Source organism: Molothrus aeneus, chromosome 1, assembly GCF_037042795.1.
Source record: "Molothrus aeneus isolate 106 chromosome 1, BPBGC_Maene_1.0, whole genome shotgun sequence".
In the NCBI taxonomy this organism is placed as follows: domain Eukaryota; kingdom Metazoa; phylum Chordata; class Aves; order Passeriformes; family Icteridae; genus Molothrus; species Molothrus aeneus.
Genome location: NC_089646.1, coordinates 34,894,732 through 34,921,045, shown reverse-complemented (window position 1 = coordinate 34,921,045; position 26,314 = coordinate 34,894,732). Strand labels below are relative to the sequence as shown.

The 26,314-nt window shown below is 40.6% G+C and overlaps 1 protein-coding gene across 2 annotated transcripts in view; it reads right to left on the bottom strand.

The window, feature by feature from the left end:
- Positions 1-26,314, bottom strand: part of CREB5 (cAMP responsive element binding protein 5) — a 211,546-nt gene that overhangs the window by 69,205 nt on the left and 116,027 nt on the right. The window lies entirely within an intron of this gene.

Sequence of the window (26,314 nt, the reverse complement as noted above, 5' to 3'; positions counted from 1 at the left end):
TATTAGGAAGGAGAGTTGCCCCTAAAGGTACAAGACAAACTGGAGAAGAGGGTGCATAATCTGGGAGTTTGAGGAACCTCTGCAGGGGCAATCATGGCAAAAGCCTAAGATGTTCAGAGCCTTTAAACATCACAGCTGATTTGAAGCCTTGGCAAAAGCATCCTTTTCTTCAGTGATCAATCCACAGCTAGCCATAAAAGCCTCAAAACTGGGCTGAGCTGGTCAAGGGAAGCAGAGTCATAACCCTAGAGGAGCAAGAGGTAAGACTATCCTGCTTGGCCTGAACTGTGTCACACCAAATGATGGGGTTTTGCCCCTCCAGTTGCAAGTGGTACTGGCAACAATGAATACATACAATCCTCCTCTAGCTTTAGCTGTCATTTCCAGCTATCAAACATTGTGTAAAAAGCCCAAAGGCTGTGAGCGATGGGATACATAGACATCCAGTTTGGAGGGCACCACATCCAGGCTCCTAAACTGTAGGTCCCTGTCTGATGGCAAAACCACCTTCTTCTGACATACAAGTCTCCTTCTCTTTTGCCAAGACTTCAAACCACCTAATCCCCTTTTCTTTAAAACTCCCCAGTATTTCCCATCCTTGGACTTGAAGTCCTTCAACCCTCATGTCTTCAACCCTGTTTCCCTAGAAACATTTCTATCCCAACAAATGCCACCTCAAAATCCTTGCCCTGACAATTCCCTCATACTAAGACACTCTGCTCCTCCCACCCTCCTGCCCTCAGCTGCCCTCTTGTAGCAGCTGCACACAACTGAACCCATCCTTTTGTCTTGGTCCTCTGTGGAGAGAAAAAGCCTGTGTTTTGAAGGATGTTTTAAAAATCCTCCCAGACACATACAGTACTTATTCAGAAGGGGAAGAAAGAAGCCCAAAAATAACAACAAATGTATCTCAGATATAAGGAGTTCTTCCTATTCCTCCCTTGTTATCTGCTGATGGAGGAATGTGATGTACTAACATCTTCATATCACCTTAAAAAAACTCAAGACAACATTTTCCAAATGTGTGGTGTAATCCTGGGAGAGAGTGCAGTAAGTTCTGTGAGGGAGCATGATTGAATTTCTGGGATATGCAGCTCTACAGTCAGCTCAGCACATGGGCTGAGCCTGGGGTGCCATGGAGGTGGCATAAGTGGAATGGATGCATTGCAGGAAAAATGGGCTCAGAAAATATACTCAAAGTACACAGCCCCTGACCCATTCTGCTGTCCACCTAAACTCAGCTGCTCCGTGTACCGGCACTCATTCACACATGAAGACTTGACAAATCAATAGGACAGGGTCAAAATAGTGTGAAAAGCAGATACAGTGCTCTTTTGAAAACAAAAAAGTGAGGAGCTATTGGGTTGAATGTGAGGAGGAGATCTTAGTTTGGTTTTTAGAGGCTGTGATGATCCCTACAGGGATCTACTTCCCACTGGCCCATCCTCACCAGAACTACTGCCCTGCAGAGCAGATGACAAACTCTAACAGGTCTTCTCTACCTCATGCTTTAAAGTCTGTGTGCCAGATGGAAGGGCTGGAGCCCCATGTTGGGGCATTTGAGGGGCAGAACAGAGTGGGCTGCAACCCCAGCTGGGGATGCGCATGGGGTTTCCTCCCAGACAGTGGGTGGTAGGAGTGGACAGGAAAGGAGGAAGCACTGGTGCACTCTCCTGCCTGGCCTGGAATGAGACTGAGGTGTGCACCCACCTGCCCACTCTGCAGTCCTCTGAGTCCACCAGCTCAGATGTGTGGGAACTTAGATCAAAGGAAGAGAATCTATGGGAACTGCACTGGCCTGAGCCATGCATTCAATAAAAATACCTCTTGAGTTTTCAGTGGGGTCAAAGTAAAACAAGCACCATGAAAAGAGCCCCCCCCCCCGTCCCTTTATTCATTCTGAGAGTGCCCTACATACAGACCCTTTGTACAATTCACCAGTTTCCTAATAAGCTAAGGTGTTAGGCTGTTTGACAGGAACTTCTTTTGGCCTGACCTATACAATTTGCGCAAGTGATTCTCAAGGGACTGCATGGTTTGGGTTTTGCTTATATGTTCCTGAGCCAAAAAAAATTCCAAAATTGCTTTACTGAGTTTGGGAATATGGGGCATGGGAAAAAGGGAATTATTGGTATTTATTAAAATGGCAAAGAAGCTTCCTTGATGCCCCCAGTTTTACCTTTAACACTGCTTCATTTTAGGGGAAAGCACATACTTTACACTTAGCTAGAGGGGAAAAAAATCTTCAGTTCTTCAAATATTTTTTCTTACTACACTCCTGCTAGTCTGTTCCCAAGTCTGCTTTTTAAAAGAGGTGCAGAGCAGTCAGAGAAGATTTGCACCTCAAGGTTGAGCCTCTTTGTTGAAAAGCCTGCAGTGCTCCTGCTATCGATAAAAATGCTACATAATGCACTCTGGATTCCCCCCTCCCATATCAGGGAAACTGACATTGGCCAGTACTCATGGATATCTCCATGGCTTCTACACTGAACACAGGTAATGGATTTAGCATGTGCTCCTATACACTCACTCTCACAGAGCTCAGAAAATATCTATGGCACAGAACCATACAGACTCAGATACTCAATTTGTCTAAGACATCTCTTCCGAGGACAACACAATCTCTTTTGTTGTTGCTTTCTATCTGGCAGCAAAGACAGTCAGTGAGAGTTTATAACTGTTATTTTTTGGTGGACATATTGAATCTGCTCCTCTCTTTGTAAATGCTGATGATGTACTGCCTGCAGACTGTCAATCAATATTGCTGACTAGGAGATTTTCATTCCTTGGCACCTGTGTTGCTAAATAAATAGGGCTGTTGGGCAAACAGCCCACAGATAAAGGACATATAAGATAGAGAACTGGCAGATGCTCAACCTCACTGAAAATCTGGATACCCGTGATTTTTTCCAAAATTTAGGAATTTTTACTGTGTTCCAGCGGAAGCCTGCTATTGAATATGATGGGGTCTCAGCCAGCATTTGTACACTTTGGGTGTACGTGGCCTGGATAGTCAGCATTACAGCGGCTCATTAAAATACCACATGCTAGCCAAGCTGCTGTAACTGACCACGTGGCTCTTCTTCCTCTGCATGGCCGTGCTAACACCATGAGTCACTCTTACTAACATTTAAACCGATGGGTGGTACCCTGCTAAGCCATGGTGACTCGATCATGTTCCATCATATGACTCTACCCAATGATTAAGGATAACTCCTCTAATGCAATCAAATATCTAGGATATATACTTCAGTGTCTGCCTCCTTGATTAATACCAAATACTCTGTCTGACATGATGCAATTGATGCCTGAAGACTAAACACTACACTTGTCTATTAAAAGACTAGGCTTCCCTTAACTTGAAGTCTTCAAGGACAATTTGGGCAGATGACAATTTGTTGCTGAGCTCTCATAAGAGTAGGTTCCTACTCACCTAGACCATTTGGGGCTATATGCAAAAGGACTGATGCTATTTAAAGTATCACTGCAAAAGGTTTTCTACTATGGTAAAGCACTCCAGGTCAGTGGGTCTTACCATGACATCTCTCCTGCTCCTTACTCCCCCGCACGTAACATTCATGCAAGGTCATCAAGAATACCTACATCACAACCCCATTTGTTCCACTTCAGCTAGCTCTGGTGTGGAAAAGTTTAGCCAAAAGTATACCAAGTTGCGCTGGAGTAAAGGAACTCTTCTCTTGACTTTCCATAGCCTTCAGATCCAGCCAGCTCACACCAGAGCAGCCCACAGGCTGTGCTGTGGGAATTTGCCATGTCAGCTCAGCACTGCCTGAGGGATCTCTGTACCACACTGCCGTTACACAACACACTTGATCAGACTTTCATCATTTTTATATATTTGTATAAACATGCATGTATCTACATATTTATTACAACAGTGCCTAGAAGCCTTGGTTTAAAATAGTGAGGTGGGTGAGGTTCTGCCCCAAAAAGTTTGGAGATCAAGGAGAAAATGAGGGAGAGTGAGTAGAAGCAATAGGGAGACAGAGGTGAATAAGGCATCAATGATATCATTATAACCAATGTAATGAGGAGCAATCACTGCATGCCAGCAGCCTGGATCTTTTCAAGGAATGTCATTATGTGAATGTGGTTTGGGTGGCTTTCAGGCTGAAGCCCCCAAGTAGTCTACCCTACCAAGAATAAGCACAGCTGGCTGCAGTCTACCCTCTGAAAGTTCATTGACAGCCAGGTACTGTCACAATTAAACTTTTCATTGCAGAAAGTAACTTTCCTGGAACATGTGTTTCCACAGACCAGCTGCAAGCTGCTTTTACAGCAGCTACTGCAGCCAGAGTACCTGGCCCAAGTGCTGTCATGGACCTTCAATATTTGAATAATTTAGTCAGAGGCAAAGACATGGAGAGGATGTTTTAATCTGAGAAATGTGTTGAACTGGAGGGGCTGCTTCATTTACTGCTTGTCTGCTGGTTTTTGATCCACACTACTATTATTTAAGCCTACCAGTCAAACTAGGGCTTTCCTTATTCGTGATCCATTTTTTCCCACCCTCAAAGTAGGGCAGTTGTGTCTACTTTCAATTTATCCATTTGTTGTTCAGAGGAGGAAAGAAAAAATAAACACAAGGGAAAGCAACAGCAAAGCATCAGACCAGTACTTGGAATACCTCACATAGTTGCAAGGGACCTCACCTGACCTGCTGTATCCCATGTTTAACGATGTTTTAATCACATCACCACCAGACAGCCAAGCTTTCCAAGAAGTGGGAGGTTTGTGTCACCAGGATTTTTCAGGGAGTCAAAGCATATTCAGGGGAAAAGAAAACTGGCACCTAGAATTCATGGCTCCCTGCCAGCCCAGTAAAGATCCTTGTTTGTATTTCTCAGATAATTCAGACATCTGCATGATGTGGGCAGATTATTATTATCAGTAGCAGACATTTATACTGTGGTGGTGCCCAAAGGTCCCAGTTGGGACCAGGACCCCGTTGAGCCTGGCACTGTACAAACACAGATAAGAGACAATTCATACAGAGCATGTTTATATTCTAGGGACACAAACCAGATGAAAAGTAGAAGAAGGAGATAGAACACACAAGCAAATAAATATGCTAAAGAATTTGAGACAATTTAGAGGCACAACTCTGGTTGCCTTTTTGTTTCTTTGTGTGTTTTTTTATTTAACTGGTATGCTCAGAAATGACAGGACCGAGAAAGTTTGCAAGAGGAAGGGAGTAGCTAAGACTGAGACACAAGAAGGGCAAGACTCTAGAGAGTGAAAATTGTGGCTCATAACTTAGAGGATTTGGGAAGCATCCAGACAAAGCTATGCTTTCTGTAGATGAGGTGTGCATGTGTCTTCATACATTTTTTACCTTTAGGTATTTTCCCAGTGTTGGACAAGAAGAGATTTCTTCCTGGGAAAGAGAAACCAGCTGATGGTAAAAACACTGGCAAAGTGAAAGTGATGCTTGACACTGTAATGAGGAACTGGAGGACTGAGATAAGATAAGGCTAAGCTTCAAAAAGTCTTAAAGACAAGAAGCTTGATTCAGAAGTGAAGGGAAAGCCCATGTAAGTGTCTCTGAAGAGCTGGCACAATTAAGGTAACAAGCTATACATCAGCCCAAAGGAAGAAGGAATTCGGCAGCAAGCATTACAAAAGGAGCAAGATGCAGCATGCAGATGTGAAATGATATGAAACGGAAGCCAAAAGCAACTAAAGAGGTGTTATTTCTCAATTCAAATATCCCTCAGTGTCACCTGGGAAGAAGCTGTTCGTTGGAAACAAAGCAATTCCATCAGAAATGTATTCTTGATCACTTGTTCTAATACACAAGGACAGAACACCCAAATGAAGGGAAAGAATAAGTAAAACAAACAAACATACAACCAAAAGAACCAGTCAGAGAATGGATATATATCTCTCCAGTAAAATTCTATCATCCTGTTGAAAAATGCCTTCAAAATGTGTTTAGAACTCTGTACTTCTCACCTGAGCTTGTAGGAGAAAAGCCGCACAAATCAGCAGCCCCATCATGTATTTAGTGAGCCAAAGTCTATTTAAAGTTTTAGTCAATGATAAATCTTGCCTTTAGAAACTCCAGTTCTGCTAATGCCACCTATATTTCCTGAACACATGTTTAAGGAACCTCTGCAAATTCAGCACAAGTACGAGGACCAGCAGGCCTTGGAAGCCTCACAAAACCCATTAACATTTGCCTTTTGGCTCTTACAGGTCTTAGAAACTGCTGGTTTCAATCTTTCTTTCCCTCTAAATATTTCACTGGGTCTTATTGCGTGACCCATTACAAGAAAAATAAGAAAAGCAAGAATGGTTTCTTAGACTATAACCTCCTTGGAGAAGTTTATGTTCTGTACAGTGTTATGCACACAGCTGGAGCTCACAAATGATATGTGAAGGATAATGGCATAGTTAAAGCAAAACAGGGAAACACTGCAAAAGGCAGGTTCAAGGATAATAAAGAACTACCCCATATAAAAACACATTCTTGCATTATAATAAGAAAAAAAAGAAGTAGGATTAACCGAAAAAACTGCAGCATAAATATGATTTGATCATAAAAGCAAGCAGCGATGTCAAACTGATTCCACTGCCACCACAGTCTCTCAGCACAGACAGAACCAAGCTTAGTTCTTCAGGTAAACAAAGGATTTTTCAGCCTCACAAATAAAGGTGTATTATTTTTCATTGAAAAAGTAGGTATATACTTAACACACAAATACATGAAATGGCAGTTGACTTAAAACCAGGAATAATAATGGCAATAAAACTTACATAAACACTTTTTATCATGACCATTCTTTTTAAAATTTGGGCTTAAGATTCCAGCCTGACAAGCAAAATCAAGAAAATTTGAAAATCTGAGGTTCACTGAGAAAAATATCAACAGGTTAAACAGCTGGAAAGAAACCTACACACAGCATCCATGTAAAGTGACAACTGAACACTAGTAACTCTTCTGCCAGGTTTGGGCTAACTAAAGGTGCTGGAGCCCTCATTTACTCAAGTGACTCCTTTCACACATGTGTTACAGCAGTGCAAATGGATTTTATTTGACCTTCACAACTTTGCATCTGAAAGGGATAGTAGGCTGCAAAAACGATGGAGAAAAAGTACTTTTTAAAAGAGTTTTAAAGGACTGAGAGTGTCTACAGGGAGCTCTCACTGATTGCTCACTACCAACTGATTCCTATACTGGAAATGAGGTAAAACAAATTTCTCAAAATTGTCTTTCTATTTACCATTATTATTTGGACCAGCACAATTTAATAGAAATACTAAGGTAAAAGAGCTTTGTAAACCCTCTTTATAATAAAAATATTTTAAAAATCTTTTTGAAGTGATTTATTTTTCGTTTTCTTTTTTCTTTTTTTTTTAACTTCCCAAACAATGCAGAAGTTTGTCTCTGAAAATAAGATGGTGAATTACAGCAAAGTTATGAAAACAAAGAACCAACAGTTTCTCCAGTGCAGGCTTGTTACCATGAGCTAATAATTCCAGACTTTAAGCAAGCTGAGCCTCTTTTTTAATAACTGCATGCCTCTAGGCAAAGTATTTCTACTAAAAATTATTGAGGCATGGAACAAGGCAAGGTGTGTGAGCTAATGTTGGATTGTTCAGCTACTAAACCAACTCCTATAGCAATGAGCCTGCACTGAACTGACAGATTATTTCTCTGTATACACTTGTATAAACATACTGCTTAAGGTCGAAATCTGTGTAAGCTTTCTTTTCAATTAAAATGTCAAAGATGACAGCACATGTTTTCACTGTCCTTCACAGGATGATGGATGCTGTGGCAGCAGTTTCATGCACCCGTGTTCCAGAGATGTTTGCCTGCCTGGGTGTCTAAGAAAGATGTACTTGCTGATGTCTTCATGTGCCTGCAGGCAGACAGCACTGCTGTACTAATACTTTGGGTGGCTTTACCTCTCTTGACTTTTTCTTCCTCAACATTGCCCCTGTGGGCTCCCACATCCAACGGTGTAAAAGTTGGAGCAGAAAGGTTGCCGTGCGCAAAGAGAAAAGGGAAAAGGATCCTGCATTAATTAATCAAATTAAGATTGCTAGTTAAACGAAGGCTTTAAATGGCAGTCCAGTTTCTAGTCTTGGCTAATTCAGTTAGGTCCCCACAGAAAAACAGCTGCTGTGGGTAGTCCACAAAAAGACAAAGTAGACCCCAAAGGAAACTTCCAGCAATTTAAATATAAAATAGTATTAATCAAAAGGCGATTAATCTGAATCTTCACTCTTGTTCAGCTCCATATTAATAAACTAATAAAACTGTAGCCATCAGTTTCTCATTCATGACCATCAGTCTAGAGCTTGTACAAAGACCGTGGCTCCAAGTGTTGCTGAGTCTCAAGACATGTGCCAGTACAACTCACAGCACAGGCAGCCCCAATGCTATGGCTGGGCACAGAGCAGAGTTTGATCACAGTTTTGCTAGAAAATAGATTGACTAAAGAAAACAGACTAAATTAGAGAAAACCAGTCCAGCATCTGTCACTGGCAGATTCAGTGTGTCTCCTGCTGACAAGTCACAAGTCTTCTGTATCCACTATGGAAAGCAGAGTTTGCTCTGGTTAGCAGAGCACAGTCACTAATGAAGACAGTATGTAGATGTATATACATGTGAGATTGTTTATTTACTGAGATTTAAATTCTACACTCAACACTAAAAATACTGTAAAAGTAAAACATACTGTAGAAATCTTAAAGAAAGGCATTATAAAAGATCATTCTACATGATTTCCTAAACAAAACAGGAAATAAGCAAAATTGAAAATTAGAAGCCTGAAAAACTCTCAGATGATACATGACATCAGCATCAGGCCAAAATCCAGCTCTTAATCCTATCCTTTAACAAGAATGCCATAGGGAAACTCTGTGCTTTTACACACTCATTGCTTCCCAAGCACTTCTGCCTCAGCACATTGTTCCTGCAGTGCCAACCTCTCTCTACAGCCTAGAGGAAAGTTAGCACAGCCCACCATGGTCACAGCCCCAAATATGCTCTCTGTCTCAAAGCTGCTGGTTGTTTCACTGGGTGGCAGTGGGGGAGGAGGCAGAGGAGCACATTCATGAGGCTGTTCTCTCAATTATCTGTTCAGCAAGTCATCGCCAGGTGTGAAAATATTTTAATGCTGCCAAATAGCTATGCATCTTCAGTGACCTCTTCCCACCCCCAACCCATTTCACTGATTCCCTTCAAACTTTCATGAAGATCAAAATGAATATATGCCATTTCTTGGGAGGAACCTTTGCACATGCTTCATCTCTTAAACATGCTAAAAATCCCAGCTGACAGCTATATTAGTACAAATTACGAGAAGCACAGGGAAGAGGTGAATCTCAAGGCACAAAGAAGAAATTCATGGAGAACTGCTGCAGCTGTACTTCAACAGAGATCAGCTCCAAGCCAGTGTTGTTTGCTCTTGTAATTTAAAGGATTCACAATGCCTTCTCTGCTTACCTCTCACTGGGACATATCCACTGATTGTGAGCATCAGTCAAAGGAAGAGGAATCACAAACGCAGTTTTTACATAGCTAAGGCAAATTACACAGAAAGGTGGAAATCATGGTAGCTGCTATTTACTAATAAATTCACGTAGCACAATCCCCAAGAAATGTGTGCTCCAGAAAAATACCCACTACAGGTAGTGGCTGCGGGAGGTTTTGCTGACACTTAGCTGCTGACACAGGCCAGCAAAGGTTTCCAGCAGTGCCCAATGATAGCAAATAAAAGCCATTGTCCACTCATGTCCAGCCACAGATACATGGGAAAATTTCTCTCTCTACGCATGCATGAATGCTAAGAGAGACAGCAAAAAAGAGCAGGCATTGAAGAGAGGTTATTTTATTCTACCAACAAAGTGTACGTTGTCATCATAATTCCCAGTCACTATCCGTGCCCACTCCCTCTCTTTTAAGTACTGGTTCAAGCAGGAACCTGCAGCTAATTTTGAGGTTGGGGTTCATTTGTTTTCACATCAATGCAATTAATTTCCACTGGAAAATGCATCTCAGGCATTCAATCAGAATAGGCCTAAAATAATTCTGAAAAGCTCATCTGTCTCCAATCTATATAATGTTTTAAAAATTGGATGCATGCCCTGCAATAACATTGCACTTCACAAAGCTTAAAGCTCTAAACTTGAGGGTATCAGTTACATTGAAACTGTACTAAATTAAAACATCCAGTTTCTGGTTTGCATTGATTTATAAATATCGACAAAACTACTATTGCAGTCATTACCACTTTGGGTGCTCTGAGCTGAATTTTCAACAGTTCAGGGTTATTTTCTTTCTTATTGTGGCTACAGTAGCCTTTCAAGTTATAGATCAAATTTCAGATAATATGTAAATCTTAAATCTTGGTTTAAGAAAAATGCATACAAACCAGCCAATAAACATGATAAAAAGCAGCAAGTCTAAGTGACCAGTAATGCAAATATCAAAGCACACTTGTTTTTTTTACTCTCTAGCTTACAGCAGAAAGGAACTGTTATGAAATGTTCTAAATAGAAGCAAGTGGAAATTGAATAAAATATGAAAAGATAAGTATCTCTAAGCTGGTTTTTTTAACCAGGAATTTGATGTTCTCTTTTGAGTTATTCTTTAAAATGAGCCAATCAATAATCATATTCAAAAATTTTCTCCTAAAAATATTTCCACTTTATTCTATGTGGTGTTCTTCAAAATGTGCCTATTTATGACCAAATTATTGCTGAGGAAATATAAACCTGAAAAAAAAGAGACCTCATGAGCTGTAGCCCAGTTAACACAATCGTTTGAGAAAACAAGAATAGAATGAATACATCAACAGCAAGAGAGCCAATTCTCAATGGTGTACAGCACATAGCTTTGCCAAAGACAATGGATTTAAACCAACTGGGAATCTCAGTCATACACACACATGCACGCACACTCCATAAACAGACAGTATATAACATGCACTACATCCACTTGTAAAACAAGCTTTGACACCACCCTGTGTCTTATGCTTCAAAAGAAAACAAAAATCCCCATCTTCCACTTTGACATCTGTGGACTGCTACCAAGTAATTTGTCCTGATCCCTGGTGATGATTAGCTTGTGAAGTGAAGAAAAGGGATCACCATAATATTAACAAAATTTCTCCTGGCCAAACTCCACCCTTGTTCTTCTTAATACCATCACTGAAGCCTATGCTGATCTGCAAAGTACCTTTCCACCATTCTGTTGAGCCTATTTGCCTTGTGCAGTTGAGTTGAGAAAGACAAGGAGAGGTGGCAGATGTTCTTTTGGGCATAATGCTCTTGCCATTGAAGTTCACAGGAGTGCTGCTAATACAGTCATTTAGAACAGAATGAGACACATAAAAACGTATGACCCCTATGAAGACATTTTCCTAAATTATACCCTGAATACTGGCTTAATGCCTGCTAATGACATGCTACATCCTACTAAGAAAAAAAAGGTTATTTTACATCTTTACCTTCCAATTTGTACTCATGTGTTTGGTTTACTGTTTCATAGATGGGGTTTTTTTGTTTGTTGTTTGGAGGGTTTTTATTTTACCTTATCTTTCTCTTGAAAGAAATGCTGTCTTAAAGAGGAAACATTTTCCCAAACCAGAACTTTGTGTTGAAGATTAAAATAACACCCTTTGCACCAGTTTTGAGTAAAGGGCTTAGTGGTCAGTAGAAAGTCATGTTAAAAAAGCTCAGGTTGTCCCGCCAGCTTCCAAGAGTCTGCAGTATGAACTAACAGACTGCTAATTATTTATTTAATGTCTTTACATGAACCATAAGTGTTCATGCATACTCCATGAATTGTCACAGTTTGAACTTGTTACTTTTTTCCTCCACTTTTTCCCCTTTGAGAACTGCCACTGAAACAACGCTTTAACTAGAAAGTTGCCATACCAGGAGAAGTAAAAGAGCAGCATTATGATCAGCAGTGACAAAAGCTGAGTCACGTGAATTTGAAAATCTGTGGGTACTGGATAACTTTATGATATTTTATCCCACGGTTTTCAACACAATATTCAGCAAGGAGGAAATAATCCTTGCATAAAATACTTCAAAAAGGCCAGGTTGACCAGGCTAGAAGGAGCTCTCTTGCTGTGTTTGCACATTTGAAGTATTGCCAACGATCCAGACATGACCTGAGTCTCGTGTAGATACGCAGGATGGAAAATGCCCTCCCAGAAACACAAGCATTGTTTCAACTCCCACCAACTCCCAATGCTGCAAAACCCAACTCCAAAGTACCCCTTTTCAGTGAAGTGCCACTATAGCCATCAGAATCAACTGCAGCATTTGCATCAAGAGTTTCCAGATTTAAACTGTGGGAATGGGTAGGCTGGAGCTGTCAGTGGAAGGCCTCTGACAATGTAATTTGTTTGTCCTGCTGGCCTGACAGTCAGTGCCTGCTGACATTCAAGAAACATTAGTTGGTTTTGTGAGGCTTTCTTCTTTTTTTTAACTGCTTGGAGCAGTTGGGAGGGCAGAGGAAAACAACTCAACTTAGGGAGGGGACAAAGCAGAAGATGAATAATGGAAAGGAGATGTGTCCTTTTCCAGATGTCTCCTATAAAATAAGTGTTTGTCCCATGCACCCTGAGACACATCAATGCGCTGCAGGTGAACATGTTAAAAAATATTAACTTTACCTAAACAGCAAAGTGGCAGCTCCACTCAGTTTCCACTAACATCATATCTATTTGCTTTGGTCACAGGGAGCCAAATATTTTACTGATCTGGTTAAAATATCTCAACAGTCACATAAATAGACTCAGTCAAAGCCTGTTGCATCACCTGCATTTATTTTTTACTGTTAATATTTAGCAATGGAAGAAAGATACAGATCTGTGCTCTATACACTTGCCATCTCCAACAGTATGATCTCAGCTCAGAGAGCAGCAGGAATTTGCACAGCAGTGAGTATGGCTGATTTCCAGAGGTCGGAAGCCATGGCTTACTCACTCTGCTCCACATTTTCTGCTGTTGTTCTATTTCTTTCTTTTTTTTTTTTTAATGGGAAAGGCAAATATGATGAGCATAAAGAATAGGAGCAAAGTCAGATTGCAGGTCAGCAGCATGTTTGTATTTTATTTTCCCCTGGTCTCTGTATTTTGTGAAGCATGGATTTAGACCTTGCATTAGCCTACCAGATAACAAGTCCTTAAAATGCCTCATACATAAAATTTGACGAGAAACTAAGCATTTAGGAATATGTGTACCTTTAGACCAGAAATCTGTCTTTATCTCTCTATAGCAACAAGCCATCTGAATCAACAACATTGCACCTTGTATAAATCTGACCCAGTCCATGTAGGATATGTAACAAAGGTAATATGTGACTTGAGAAAAGAAAATGCAGCAATATGTATTCAAGACACTTTGTATTTGGCAGACAGATACAACCAGCTGTTTATTCTTCAGTTTGTGGCTATACATCTACTGGGACATCCCCCACCCTGTAAACCTTGCTTAGCTCCTGGTCTTATTTACAGTGTAGATTTAACCCTAAGTGATGGATAAGCACAGTGCTTGGGATTTAAAGTTAAGTGTCATTTAGTATAATTTTTGACATCTCCACATATTATAATACACAGCTTTTTCACAGGGGACTTAGGATCTGATCTTAATTTGTAGTAGAGTTATGGTCACAATAAATGTCTATTTCATATATTCATAAGAAGCCTCTAATGCAAATGGAAATAGAAAGTGGCAGTTTTCTTGTAATTACAAAGCCATGTATGTAAAACACACAGTACAGATCTGTTCCACATGCAAACCCATTATCAATCCACCATTGTGCCCTGGTTCCTGCCCTGGCAGCAGGCACTCCCTCTCATGCTGAACAGTCTCAGCAGGTATTGTAGCTTGCATAATAAAGGAACAGGTTATGAAATCATTAGCACCTCAGCTGAGGCTGCCACAGGGATGCCCCTCTGTGTTCATTGTGAAACGTTTCTTTGGCAGCTGCATCCTGGAAGCGTATTTGAATGTTGTTGCTTCAGCCTTGCCACACAGAGTGGAAAGCAAGCCAGGGTTTTCATGTTCTGAACTTAAGAGCAGAGGATGGAAGTCTCTCAGGTCCACCTCTAGGCTAATTCTCCCCATTTACACATGGCTAATTCTAGGCTTGAAGACCTCTAGGAAGCCCAGCTGTCTATAATCACACACTCAGAACTATGTAGCCAGTGCTGCCAAGGATCTGAGCCATGCCTAAGGAGGCTGGAAGATATTTCAGCTTTGTCAAACACCACATGTTCCAGCTCCCCTCGTCCTGCAGGCAGCCACTGCTAGTGGTGCTTCAGAGCTGCCCATATGCAGCTGTGGGCTGCCCTCGCCTTGGTTGGAGCCCTGCCTTGGGGTACAGTGCACATCCCATTGGCATTTCCTTCTCCATAAATGCAAGCTCAGGGGAAGCTGTGCCAGTTCAAGCAGTTGAAGCTAAACTCACTTGTCCCTCTGTAGGAGAATCCATGTCCCCAACAGAAAGAAACAAAATCCACTGCCAGTCACTCACTGATTAAGGCATCTAGGGACCTTTGATGTTCCTTATGCCAGTCTTGAGACCCTTCCTGCTAGTTCCATAAATATTGAAATAATTGGCAAATAAATATTGCCAATGTGCAACATGATCTGGCTCAGGACAGTTTTTTTGGTGACCCTAAAACTGGAGTATTCAGATCTATGAAAAAGGAAAATTGTGCAACTTGAAGGAAACCACTAGCACCAGGTAGGGAGGAGAATTTGTTGAAAGCAGTGAAATTTTACTGACTTGGGTCACCCTGGGGTCTGGTCCACTGGTATTCGCAAAACTTAATTCAGCTTTACCAAATGTAGAGAGAGGGCTTCAAGGGAAGGACCTGTGTCAGGTTCCTGAGCATTAAGTCAAGTTAGCTTGGGTTGCTGTCTTTCTGAATCAATGCACTGGGTCATGATTTAAGTAAGTGAGGGGCTGGAGCTTTTTAAAGCAGCATAAGTAAATAGCTAAGCTTGATGTGATATAAAAAGCACCACAACAGAAAGTAGAACTTAACATAGTAATGAAAACCACTTACCCTTAATCATCCCTGAGACAGTGTTTTTACAACGCTGCTTGATTTATTCAACGAGCAAACATGCCTCCTTTGACTGTTCTAATAACAGGCCATCTCACCCATGCTTGTTGGGAGTTGAGTTCAGAGATTTTTTTAATTAGCATGTCAAATACATTATTTAAATGTCTTTGATGCCTTTTCTTTAAAATTATTTGCTAAGCAATAACTCATATTTATTTGCAAAGAAGACACAGCCTCCGTACCAAAAAAAAAAACCCCAACAAACAAAAAACCAAACCAAACCAAACCAAAAAAAACCAAAAAAACAAAACCCAACTCAAAACACCGCTAGGAAAGTTTGGAAAAGTAAGAGGTTTGGTCACAGGTGTGTAACCAGTGGTGCACGTTGCAGAGTACATTATTGCTTAAAGACTTACTGAAGTCCAGATTCATTGCTGCTGACAAGCCTGCCACTTAGTGTACGAGACTGTATGAAAGGCTGTTTGCTGCAGGATTTATGATGGTGCCCTTACTGTAAACTACCTGTGCTCTGCTCAGCAGCTCCATGCTTCCTCTCCAGAGGAAGGGCCTCAGCTTTTGGAAGAGCTGGACTATTTCTCAAGTGAGTACACTCTTGTGATACTGAGGCTAGCCAGACCACAAACTATTTTATTATGTTGTGCAAAAACCTCTGTGCAAAAAAACACTCTTTAATTAAGATAGAGCAACCAGCACTGCGGTTGTAATTACCTTGGACTGCTTTACCCATGGGCATAATGAAATAAAATTGGGGCCTCTATATTTTTGTTTTTAAACTAAGTAAACCCAAATTAATTTATTCAACTCAAACCAGACAGGTTTCTCTTTAAAAGGAAGGCCTATATGGTTGGAGGGGCTGGCGCAGCAGGCAGAGTGACATGCAATGATGACTGTGAACTGCAAACTGCTGGCAAAACATTTGGCTTGCCATTGGTCCATGGCCAGTATTTTCCTTTGTTAATGAATCCCACATCTTTTCTAAGTTAAGCATTTTTTCTTCTCCCCCTTCATTTTATTTGAAACATATTTTAAATATTTTTGTTTTTATGACGTAGTGGAACATGATATGGCCCCCTCCTAACCCTTAATATGAGAAAATCAATTAAAATTTTGACAGTAGGAGCTATGATATAAACATATGGTTTAACTGCTCAGACTTTTTTTTAAGCAACATATCAGGGATCAGTGCAAAGAGAAGTAACAAAATGAGAACTACACATTATGGGATAAAAAGTTTACCAACTGAAATTGTAACACAGGCAAAACTTGCTATTCACCAAAAACAAAAAACCAGAAAACTTGTCAAGTTTTGATAGATTTCTTCTTAGATGGAGCATTACATATTTTTCATTTGTGCTCTTTTCTGAGAAAAAAAGGTCATGAAATAAAAATAGTCATTCTGAATTATGTGTTTAATATTTAGTACATCTTATCTCACTCAAAAGACCTTCATTTTATGACTTAAAGAATGCAATTTTAAAATGGAGTTTTATGGGCTTCCTCATTAACTTCCGACTCTTACCTGAAGAAGAAAAAATAATTGAGGAATACCCCATTGGAACAAAAACATGATTTTCAAATGCAATCAACATTGTGGGCATCCAGTCACACCTGCCCTGCTGACCACCAGTCCTTAGGACTACGTGAAAGTGAAATCCCTTACAGTTCCCTTTGGTATTTCAAATCATCAAAACCCCATACTGACAAAATAACAAGTCACTGAAACTCCAGGGAATAAAGGCACCAAAGAGAAGATTTAACTCTGTTTAACTCTCTAGGTCACTAGTTTTCCACAAAAAGCTCTTTCCCAGAGGTCCTGAAAGATTGGAAATGCTGTTAAAAGTAAAAAGTTATTGTTAATCCGTCACTGGTGAAAAAACAAGTTTTTTTCAGTCGTCTTCTACGGACACCTAGTCTCCAATCCTGCAATCATCTAGCTACATGAATTTACATGCCCTCCTTTAATATTCCTCAGTTTTACAAACCTTGCAAGATTTCTTCAGCCACAGTAACTTGCAGTTAGTTTTACCGGGGGAAAAGATGACGAAAGTACAGCACAATAAATTGCTGGCCCTGAAACCCGCACCAGGCGAGGACAAAGATATACCGGAAAAAATTAAGTTGCAAAAGCCTGTTTTGCACCAACCCCCTTACTTTTCATTGTGAAAATGGTGCCATGCTTGTGTTAGAAATGACAGAAAGCTTTTTATAGAGGCTCCTGATATCAACTCAAACCTCTAAAGTTACATGAGGATAGAGACTTCAATTATCTACAGAGTATGTGCAAATTAAATGTACTCTATCACAGTGAATTCACTTGCACTGTAACTGCTGTGATTTATGCAGAAAATTGCAGCCAAGCTCAAAAGCTAGAGCAGCACTTTCAGGTTGACCAAAATTATTAAATTCACTAACAAATTAACTAACATAAATCTTGGAAGTGGAGAAGAATAGAATATTTGGAAAAGCAGAAATTTTTAGCATTTCTAAACATTCCAATCTGAAATGGCATATTAATCTGGAAATTTACCTAGTTATTTTAAATATATAATTGTCTTGTAAACCAGAGAATGTCCTTGTTGTTTATTTGGACAGAACAATTAAGAAATTAAATCATATTGACTTGAACTAAATTACTGTTTTTAATTTCAGCCACTAAGTCAACAACCCTGTTATTCACATAAAACTGGTTACCGTTATAGCTCACCTGCATGAATGACAGCAATGACACAAAAGAAACCTTAAATCTGTCAGTTTTTCTTCATTTCCTGCTCTATTAAAAACAACCCAATACTCCAACTCATTCCTCTTTATATGTCTGCTTTCCTAGATTTTTCCTAACTGTGGATTTTAACAGCTAGTTAGAAATCTGAACATCAATATCAATGTATTAATGAAAAACAGAACAAACACTGGTATTCCGAAGCTATCTTAAAGACTGATTAGATTCAGTAATAAATTAACTGGGTAGGAATGCTGTTTTCAGGGGAAAATACGATATTCTACAGGAAAGTATGGGACTTTTTGTTTTGTTTTCCAAGGAGATCTTCCAGCCAGGAAGCTTTTACCACACGTCCAAATTCCATTATTTTCTCTGCATCCAAGAGCAGTGCAAAATCATCTTTGACATTTACTGAAGCGTCAGGAGCAGCTCTTTAAAAGGACAAAGCTTGTCCGGAGTACAAGAAAGGAGTTTGCAAACAGGGTGAATGCATGACAATAAAGAAGGTGCCAGTGGTGTAGTGAGAACAGGGCTGTACACTCCAAGACTGCACTTTTAGAAACTTCATAAGTTTGAACATGCTTCTCTAAGCCTTCTAGCTGAAGACAAATATAAGATTGAGTCAGTGTCACTCCAGAAAATTTTGTCAGTAGTGACAACATATTGGATAGTCATTACTTAATGGACAAACATGAATGCAGAATAAGGTATACAGGGAGTTCACTGCAAAAAGGCATTAATGTGCCATTACTTTTACAGAGGGAGCAGCTTTTGCTAGCTAAATTCCTGTAAAACACACATTTGAGCTTATAGGGATATTAGCAAATGTATCCCTCACATGGTTATGGACAAAGCTTATGGACAAAACATGCTGAAAATTACCATGGGGGAGCTCAAAAGTTTTATTTGCTATGGTTTAATTCCATTACTTTTTTAAAAATAAAAACAGGAGGCGGGGGAAGCCTACTTTTAAAAAGCTGACTAATTTGGAGATACATCAGAGATGGATTTTCTCATAGGATTTTAGAATTCTCTTGCAATTCTTCACTATAAAGAAAAACCTCAGATGCTTAGTCAAGGAGGGAAAAAGATCCCTTTAGCTGTTTATAGACTGAAAACATATTTGGCTGTATTTTGGCTAACATTTCAGCCAAAAAATGGCCGGTTTTCATGATTAGTGTTTTATCTTTGCACATTTATCAGGCATCTACCAAATCTTGAGTGCCTGGCACTTACAGTGTGATGGGAAAGCTAGGAAATGAAGCACCTTGAAGCACAGAACAATTCAGAGTCCACATTTAGAGTGTTACGTCAAGCGCATGCATTCTTTATTTCTCATTCTTTATTTCAAGGTGGACACAAGCAGGCACAGGATATGCTTTAGATGACATTATGTTCTTATCTCACCTTTTGCTTTTCTTATTGCTTTTCACTCATCAAAATTCTCCCTGCTTCCACCCCCTGCACAGACAGCCCATGCTGCCATCATTGCCAAGTGCAGGTCCAGAGAGCAGTTTCAGTCAGAAGGCACCCCAGAGAGGGTCACCTTGTCCAACCTCCTGCTCCAGCCAGGACTAAATGCAGCATCAAGCAGGCTGCTGGGGGCCTGTTTTTAGACAAAGTGTGAAAATCTACAGCAGCAGAGACCGACTCCAGCCAGTTGCTGTGCCTTGCCACAGTTCTCCTGCTGGAACCTTTTCTTTCTTTAGGTCTCACGGAATTTTCTCTCACTGAAACTTGTGCCTGTGGTCTTCTGCCTTCACACTGCAAAGGAGGTCAGACCCTGTCTCCTCTGTAACTACCCTGAAAGTAGCTAAAGGCTGCAATTAAATCCCCTGGTAGCTGTCTCTTCAGGGTAAAAAAATCAAGATGCCCCAATCTCTGCTTCTGTGGCTACTCTCTCCATTCAGCCTAGGGAAGATGCCCATAATGCCATCTGTCCTCTGTGCAACTGACCTACCTTCCAGCAAGTCACTGCAGACTCACACAAGAACATGTGTGCGCATTTGTCTGAATTTGTTCAACGGTCCAAGTAGATTTCACCCAAAACTGCCCCAGACTTGTTTGGGTACTGAAATTTTGTATTGCCCTCACAACAGAGATTTTTCTGAGTTCTCTGGGGATTGTTTGGGCAAACCCAAATATCTGACCCTAAGCCAATCAGTTAATTATTATATGTAATGTTTGTCCTATTTGATAATTGCTCTGCACAAGAAACATGCCAGTGCAGATGTACTGCTGAAATTCAGTGCTCCTGTGCTCAGTGCTACATGGGGAAGCCACAGACCCTTCCTACATCCAGCTCAATCTGATCTGCACTCCAGAACATCCTGTTAATGCAGCATTGCATCTTTAAAATGAGTCTCCCTGTGATAAAGAACTGTCTATTAAGGGAGAGAAAAGAAAGAGGTATTACAGTTGCAGCTGGCTGTGCTTTCAGTCAAGAACTTGTTCTGGGCAAGACCAGGTGAGACCAAAGTTTAAAATTGTGGCATGTAGCATGTGCAGATGCCAGAGTATTATTGCCTGTTTTATCATTTGCTACTCGTCACACTTTCTGGGAATTTGACCACAGAAACAAATCAGAAGTAACAGAACCCTTTAGAAGTGACAATGAATATCAAACAGAAAATGAAATGTACAAAGCTTAATCATCTTTCAGTGCATAGCAAGTAAAAAACATTCTTTTCAAGCCCTTTCTTAAATAAAAAAAGTTATTTGTCAGAAAAAAAAATCCCAATTTCTCTTGAAAAAAATGTTGTGAAAAGCTCAAATTTTAATAATTGCTGAGCCTCACTGAAAACTTTTCAATCAGCCTCATTTTACTATTCTAAGAAGACCTTTATAAATTCATGCTCTTCCAACTATCTCGATAATCTTTTTTTCCCTATAACATTAACTTATTTTTTGCATATTTTTACAAATGTTGCTGGTAAGGTTTTTTACTTTTCCTGAAGTATGTATGTACTGCAGTATTTTTATAGGGTTCTACAAAGCCTTGACAAAAGAGTTTAAACTAAATGAAAAAATGGCTTAATAAATTACTAAATATTAGAATATCTACTGAATTGCAGTAGCTGGGAAAAGTTCCCTGCTGCACAAGATTAGCAACTAAAAAGCCAAACCGAACACTTAGTGATGCCCAGCAACGTCCCCCTTTAACTGTTGCTTAAATTTGATTTCTCATTCTTAAAGAAAAACATGAAATGTGAGAGAGAGTTGAGGGGTGCTAATAGAGTGTCGACTTCAAAAAGAAAGAAAGAAACCATCAATCAAATTTATATACCAATATCACCACCTTAAGTCGTGCAACTTGAAATCTTATTCAGGTGATAAATTCTTTCTGGTATGATTGCTTAGGAATAGCAGGAGATAATTCTGCCTTGCAGGAAGTGTGTGTGAGTGTGTTTGTCCCCTCAAAGATGGGGACAAACACACTCACACACACACCCCCACTACATACACAAACAGATCCAAACATACAGAGATCTGTGTACCAATCTGCACTTCGTGCAACAAATCCCTCCTTCATACTAATGGCCACAGGAGATACTTGTCAACACTGGATTCCAATGGCAAGGAATCTGCTCATTCAGGCAAACTGTAAAATGAACCTTAATTTAGTGTTTATATTAAATTTTTAGCCAATCTTATTTCTACATGAGTTTTCTAAAGAAACTCACTCATTAAAGCATATCAGAAAACTGAACAGTATTCAGAACAATGAGAATTCCTGCAGTTCTATGGTACAAGAGAAATAGAGCTCAGCTACAATGAAAGAAAAGTTCATTTTGACCTGGAAACCAAATGATGACAAAGAACACAGTACTGGAACTTTTCTGACATGATACTGAGTTGCCTTAAACTGAGGTCAAGGAAGAACCTGGTCTAGCACATTTTTTCTGTTGTGGTTTGTAAGATTTGGAAAAAACTAGCTCATGTTAAATTTGACATATAAAATTACCTGTGCTGATGGGCTTTTCCAGTGTGGTAAAACATTCAACTGACATTACTTTAGACAGAACTTGTAATAATGAACTTTTTTTATTACTATAATTATAATTTTTCTTCTGCTAATGGGCACAGATTTATTGATCTGTAGAAAGTAGTGCCCATCTGAAGAACATTGCCCATATTCTTTATTGACATGGAGCAGCATGACAGTTGCAGATATCTGCAGTAAAACTCTTCATCTTGTTATTCAAACTAATACAGCTTGTACTTATATTAATACAGAGCTCTAATATGTTTGACTAATGGCTGCAATTTTGAAAACATCTGCAATGCTCTTGAATTAAAGATATGATGTAAAAATAAAGAGCACCACAGAAATATAGCTTGTGGTGATCTAAGAGACTACAATTCTCACTCTCAATCAGTAGTTTTTACTAAGTGAATGGCTAGTTTTATTATAAGGTGCAGAAATCTTTCAGTAAATTAAAAGTTGTATGTTTTCAATGGAGATACTCATTTTAACACCGAAGTTGATGCTACAAGGAAACATCAGGCCATAAAATGAAGAATGGAAGTGAGGATGGAGTAAACAGTGTTGTGTTAAGTAAATGATACTTTCCTGGCTCTCTCAGGATTTAAAAGACCTAAAAAGCAAAATGTGTGTCACTGGGACTGAAAAATAATTCACTGTATTTGACAATACAGGCTTTAGAAATGTGTTTGCAGGAAGTCGAGAGGGAGCAAGCACCACAACACAAAAATTCCATGCCACATTTAAAAACAAACACAAGCACCCACGTAGAGAGGAAATCACACATTAATAGAGATCCAAGGTTCATCAGTCTCTGGGATCACTGTGGCTGAACAAGTAGCTTTTCAAGAGGGCACATTCCAAAGCTAGAGATGTTGAAAAAAATATGTGGGTGCTCAAAGGACTGAAAAGAGGATAGTTCCACAGATTTTATCCCAAGCCCATCAACTCTTCTCTCCCATTCACTGCAATAAGCTTTGGATCAGGCTCAACATCCAAATGCAGTCCTCACTCACTAAAATTGGCTGGTCACACTGGAAACTGTTTGGGCAAGGTACCCCACCCATAAACAGAGCGTTTGGGGAGAGTACTGTAGCAAGCAACAAATAATTTGTCTCTTTGCCAAGACTAGGGGCTGTGTCTCTTACTCGTTCACCCTCTGAGACAATAAAACGAGGGCTATAGTAAGGTAATATCTCTGGAGTGATCTAAGAAGGAATGCCACATGAATGAAAAATAAGAGGATAAGGGTTCCTTCAATTTTAAAGTCAAAAGTGGAAGAAATGACTAAGCAACAGGGTACAGAGAGCCACTAGTAGATGGGTGCAGTGTTTCCAACAAATCTTTGCTCTGGGATCTTGCAAGTAGGAAGAAGAACAGAAAGGAAATACAAACCTGAGTGTGGAAAGAGAGTTCCACTATGGGAATTGCCACATCATCTAGGTGGAAGACAAAGATATGCAAGTCCATTTGCAGGAGAAAGAGAGCATAAACAGAGTTAAGTGGATATTAATGAACGCTAAACAAGGATGGCAAGCCTGCTCTGAACTTACAAATCACATCCGCATTAATACCAAATGAGTTCATTAAGATTAACATTATTATGATGAGTATCAAAGGGATTAAAAGAGATTATGGTAAATAAGAGAGTCAGATAGGAATGAGATGTAATTACCTTCCTATCTGGTTTATCTGTAGCTGCAGAGACAGACCCAGAATTCTCTTCACACTGGAGGAACCTAACTCACATTTTGATCTGAAGTGTAATTTTCAGCAAAGCTGATCTCAACAGTTTGGGCTGAACACGGCCCAGGCATGTGCAGGATGAACAAAAGAAGGGTGGGAAGGTGAGAGCACAGAGAGATGGGGAAGGGCACAGGAGGCTGCTTTGTCCCAGCATCCTCCCCCAAGTGCAGGAAACAACTTGTTTTTCCTGCCTGCTGTGTCCACAGCTTGACGAGTGGCCAGGCTCACCACCACTTCTGTCCAACACCTGACCTGTCCTGATCTCAGCACACATGACACCAGCTCTGAAATCTTCATGGGGCTTCACAGACATCAAACAAGTCTTCCAAAAAGGTTTAAGGGAAAGGTCTCAAGTTAGAGCTAGGAAACTGAGAAATTCAGGAGCAGAGGGACCACATTCAGTGAAATAAAAACACGCTGTCTGCTATTTACCTCTTGCTTTTGTACCCCAGCAACAGAGCCAATTTTTTTGTGCATGCAGAGACCAGCTAAGGAGCACCAAACTATGGCTTAAAATCACAGAGTTTATAGAGCAGATATTCTGCCAATGCACACATTCAGCAATGCAGGCGGAAATGTTACTTGGGATCTTGGTGGGGAAATTTACTGGGACTCGTCCAGCCAGGCTCTGCTAGGAGCAGATTGCCTTTCTTCACAGGCCGACCACGCACAGTTGGCTCTCCAGTGCAAACATCACTCCCAAGCTCTGGTGTGTTTGGCCTCTGGTTTGTTTGACAGGTTACATGTGCTTCTGAATATATCTTCTGATGCTCATTTTCAGAGCACTGTTAATATTTCTCTTGGTTTCCGTTTAAAAATTAGGTCCCTAAAGATATCATCCTTCAATAAGAAAATCCTCTTGCCAAAAGATCCAGCTTCAAATGTGTGGAACTTGACTGTCAGGGCTGTTGACCTCTGACCATGAAGCTGCAAGTCCACTGGCAAACCTGCACATTGGGTCCCAGCAACTAGCAGCAGAGGAATCCAAACAGGCAGCTACTTTCCTTTTTTTGTTGTTGTCTAAAAGAATTTTGGTGCATTGCAAAAGCACCCGTCAAGCACAACCAGAGCTGTCTGACACTCACCTGGACAGTTATGCTTCATTAACTATATGTTCTGTTGCTTCAACAACCAAATATAGATACATACATACACACACCTCTGTGCGTATGCATACGGAATTCACAACTGCAGCTTTTTGAAAGAAGCTTTTACAACTGTTTTTCCTGTGGTGCTGTGTTGAAATCAGTGACGTAGCAGCAGTAAATTGTTAGAGTTGCAGTGCACTTCTGAAAGGCAAGAAGGATTTACATCTTTACGCCCTCTGCTTAACTTCACCGAGCATGAATCAGCAGGGTGGGTAATTTTTGAAAGTTTGAGTACACAGCAGGGTCATCAGCCAGTCCACACTGTCCAGAGCACCACGACTTCTCTTTTGCTGCCCTTCCAGACAGGTGACATGTTAATAGCTGATACCAGACAAGTGAGGCTCTGATCCCCTGTGGAATGCAATCTGATACCCAAAGACTTTCAGGCCACGCTGCACAATGTATTTTACATGTGTTTTTATAAAAGAAATAGCAGGGATGCGTTTTTGCAGAGGAAAGATGGAGTGTGACAGTCTGTTACCCTCTGCCCAGCATCTTGCCAGCATGGCTAGACACTATCCTTGGACAACACTGACGGACTTTTCCTGAAGTCTCCAGCCAGAAAAGGCAGGAAGGGAAAGAGTGAAGACAAGTCCACCCCAGCATCTAAAGCAGGCAGGCAAAGGGAAGAATCTACTATGCTTTATTCTGATGGTCTGTGGAGCTGCACTTCCCAACATTTCTAGGAGAAAGTATGAGTCAGAAATCCTACGGGAACTCCTGCAGCAGCACAGCTCCCTCCCCTACCCACACCTCCTCAGCAGAGCACTGCGTAATCCGGTCCATATGGTATATCTGCACTATGGTATATCTGCACTATGGTATATCTGCACTGCAACAGGGGCCAGGCCTGCCTGCAGCCTAGCGCTGGGCTCTCCACTGAGAAAGGTTTGGCCCGTGAGCAACTGTTTGTGCTTCAGCAGTTGACTGAGGAGCTTGAAAATCACTTAGAGGCACTTAGGGAAAACCTGTGAATAAAGTGCAGGAACATAACAGGTCAACATAAGACGGCTTTGCAGAGGGCTACCAGAGGGAAGGGAAGGCAGGAGCTGGCCATGGGCTCTTGTCTTGTTCAGAAAGAGAGGGGAAGGTTTTGCCACCAACCATAGAACAACATTGATTGCTATTTTGTTAGTCCCCAATGCAAGTTGCAAAAAAAAAAAAAATCACTAAACTCTCAAAAGCATGTTTAAGGCTATCTTTAGTTAACCAAGCAAATCTGTAGTTCACTGCAATATCAGTGGGTACCAATACAGTGCTTCCCTGAGAGACAAAAATTCCCTTTGAAAGAAGCACTTCTGAGAGTCATACCTTAAGAGCAGACAGCTCTTGACACAGAAACCTGATGCAGAGCTCCTCCGAGCAGAACGGGTATCCTCAGGACACCAACACACACCTGATAGCCCAAGCTCGAGCTTAGTGCTAAACTCTGTGGCCCACCCTAAGGGCTAAGTGCTCACAGTGAACTTGGGAAAAGAGGTACCTTTCCTCACTCCACATCAGACCTAGAGACTGTTAGTTATGTGGAAAAAAAAAGACTAAAAGGTCTGTAGGGAGACTGACAGACTTAATAAGACAAGCACAGTGCTCTGTCCTGTAAAGGAAATGCATGTAGGCAGGTGCCCCA